The sequence below is a fragment of the Capricornis sumatraensis genome, chromosome 20 (assembly GCF_032405125.1).
Source record: "Capricornis sumatraensis isolate serow.1 chromosome 20, serow.2, whole genome shotgun sequence".
NCBI lineage: Eukaryota > Metazoa > Chordata > Mammalia > Artiodactyla > Bovidae > Capricornis > Capricornis sumatraensis.
The window spans coordinates 65,006,059-65,009,196 of NC_091088.1; the positions used below are offsets into that span (position 1 = coordinate 65,006,059).

General features: G+C 44.8%; 1 non-coding gene across 1 annotated transcript; it reads left to right on the forward strand.

Annotated features, from left to right (window-relative positions):
• Positions 1-813: 813 nt before the first annotated feature.
• TRNAW-CCA (transfer RNA tryptophan (anticodon CCA)) lies at positions 814-885 on the forward strand. Its single transcript has one exon. It is a non-coding gene; the product is annotated as a tRNA-Trp (tRNA).
• Positions 886-3,138: the final 2,253 nt, after the last annotated feature.

A 3,138-nucleotide genomic window follows, 5' to 3' on the forward strand; every position in this document is an offset into this window, starting at 1 on the left:
CAAAAGGGGAAACAAAGGTAACAGTGAGAGACTTTATTTCCTTGTACTCCAAAACCAATTCAGAGGGTGACCACAGCCATGAAATTAAAAGATGCTTGCTCCTTGGAAGAAAAGCAATGACAAACCTAGACAGCATGTTAAAAAGCAGAGACATTACTTTGCAACAAAGGTGCATCTAGTTAAAGCTATGGTTGTTCCAGTAGTTATGTATGGATGTAAGAGACGGACCATAAAGAAGGCTGAGTGCCAAAGAATTGATGCGTTTGAACTGTGGTGCTGGAGAAGACTCCTGAGAGTCCCTTGGACAGCAAGGAGATCAAGCCAGTCCACCCTAAAGGAGATCAGTCCTGAATATCCACTGGGAGGACTAATCCCAAAGCTGAAACTCCAATACTTTGGCCACTTGATGGGAAGAGCCGACTCACTGGAGAAGACCCTGATGCTGGGAAAGATTGAGGAAAGGAGGAAAAGGGGGCGACAGAGGATGACATGCTTTGTTGGCATCATCAACTCAATGGACACGAGTTTGAGCAAGCTCTGGGAGTTGGTAATGGACAGGGAAGCCTGACATGCTGCAGTCCATGGGGTCACAAAGAGTCGGACATGACTGAGCGACTGAACAACATTGTGGTTTCATGAGAGAGGAAGGTATTGTGGAATGTGAAAAGAGTTCAGGACGTGACTTCCCAAAAAACGTTATAGAAAGCACATTTACTGTAGTAGGCAATAGTTAAAACCCAGATCCTGAGATCTCCATCAGAATAACATTCAGTCAAAAATAAGGGTGGACATCTGTCTTTATGATGAAGAACTTCCCTGGTGGCTCAGAGGTTAAAGCGTCTGCCTCCAATGCGGGAGACCCGGGTTCGATCCCTGGGTTGGGAAGATCCCCTGGAGAAGGAAATGGCAATCCACTCCAGTATTCTTGCCTGGAGAATCCCATGGACGGAGAAGCCTAGTAGGTTACAGTCCATGGGGTCGCAAAGAGTCGGACACGACTGAGCAACTTCACCTTCACCTCTGTCTTTATGAGGAAGGCAGAATGATTTTTATACCAGTAAACTTAGAGAGTGACCTCTAGTCTAGAGCGAAGGAGGCAGAGAGCTCAAGAAAGAGGAAGGTTAGAATCATGTGAATCATCAGGAAGCTTTCTGTCTATTCTCACCAACTCCCATTTATTCCTCAAAAGCAGACATCAAAAACTCTATTGTAGGACAGAGAAGATTCCAGGAGACATTCTACAAGTGAAGGAACCAAAATCCCGAGGGTAGATAAGGGATTCTGGAAGGCAGCTGTTCTCATCCGAGAAGGCCAGGTTCCCATAGTTCTCTAACATCACATCCCTGTACAATTTCTGCTGACAGAGGTCCAGGCACTCCCACTACTCTTGAAAGGCTGTTACTGAACCACAGAAGATGCCGGGATTCTTGGCCTCTGAAGGAGAAGAATTCGATTTGTGGCCAGAGACGAGGCTTCATCACTCAGAGCTTTTGTGTAATAGAGTTTTATTAAAGTATAAAAGAGATAGAGAAAGCTTCCGACATAGACATCAGAAGGGGGCAGAGAGAGTGCCCACTCACTAGTGTTAGCAAGGGAGTTATATACCTTTTAATTAGTTATCCCAATAAAACAAAAGAATGTCTGAAGATTGTAAAGATCTTACTAGACCCACTCCCATAATTTACATTTTAAGATAACAGGATTAGCCAGATTTTCAGGAAGGAGAAACTGTCCTCAAGCAGGATACATTGTTGTTGTATAATCCTTAGTACAGAGTTTAAACTGAGTTGTGTAATTGACTAAGGACTGTAGATAAAAAAGTTTGTCCTTTCCTTCTCCTTGAGAATTCCAGACCCCTCTCTCCTTGGGGACCCCCAGGCTTCTTATCAACCTGCCTAGGAATTGACTCTCACTCTTGAGTGAAGTCTATGGCCACATCCCAGCATGTCAGACGTCCCTGAAATACAAAGGACAGATGCCATGTGCCTGTGGGAAGACTTCCTAATGTGACCCAAGTTGAAAACAGCAAGTACAGAGAACTAGTTTTTCAATGAGAAGAGTGTCTGATGGTATACAATAATATACTTTTTTACATAGTAATATGCTCTAGTGCATTTCTAACCTGAAGAAAACAGGCTGACAGATGATCCACAAAGCCACTTGGGCTTCCCTGGTGGTTCAGATGGTAAAGCATCTGTCTGTAATGTGGGTGACCTGGATTCAATCCCTAGGTTGGGAAGGTCACCTGGAGAAGGGAATGGCAACACACTCCAGTATTCTTGCCTGGGGAATCTTATGGAGAGAGGAACCTGGCAGGCTATAGTCCATGGGGTCACAAAGAGTGGGACGTGACTGAGTGACTAGGATTCATTCATTTATCTGGGAGAAAAATTATTAAATGTGATCAACAGAGGCATGTTTAGTTTTGAGGGCTTTCCTTGTGTTCCACAGGATAAATATCAGTCAAAGCAGGAATATGTTTAAAAAGCACATTGTGATTCAAGAGTTCTAGGGCGGGACCACAGTTTTTCATCTTGAACAAGCTTCAGTTCAGTTCAGTCGCTCAGTCGTGTCCGACTCTTCGGGACCCCATGAATCACAGCACACCAGGCCTCCCTGTCCATCACCAACTCCCGAAGTTCACTCAGACTCATGTCCATCGAGTCCATGATGCCATCCAGCCATCTCATCCTATGTCGTCCCCTTCTCCCCCTGCCCCCAATCCCTCCCAGCATCAGAGTCTTTTCCAATGAGTCAACTCTTCGCATTAGGTGGCCAAAGGACTGGAGTTTCAGATTTACCATCATTCCTTCCAGAGAAATCCCAGGGTTGATCTCCTTCAGAATGAACTGGTGGATCTCCTTGCAGTCCAAGAGACTCTCAAGAGTCTTCTCCAACACCACAGTTCAAAAGCATCAATCCTTCGGCACTCAGCCTTCTTCACAGTCCAACTCTCACATTCCATACATGACTACTGGAAAAACCATAGACTTGACTAGACGGACCTTCATTGCCAAAGTAATGTCTCTGCCTTTGAATATGCTATCTAGATTGGTCTTAACTTTTCTTCCAAGGAGTAAGCGTCTTTTAATTTCATGGCTGCAATCACCATCTGCAGTGATTTTGGAGCCCCCCAAA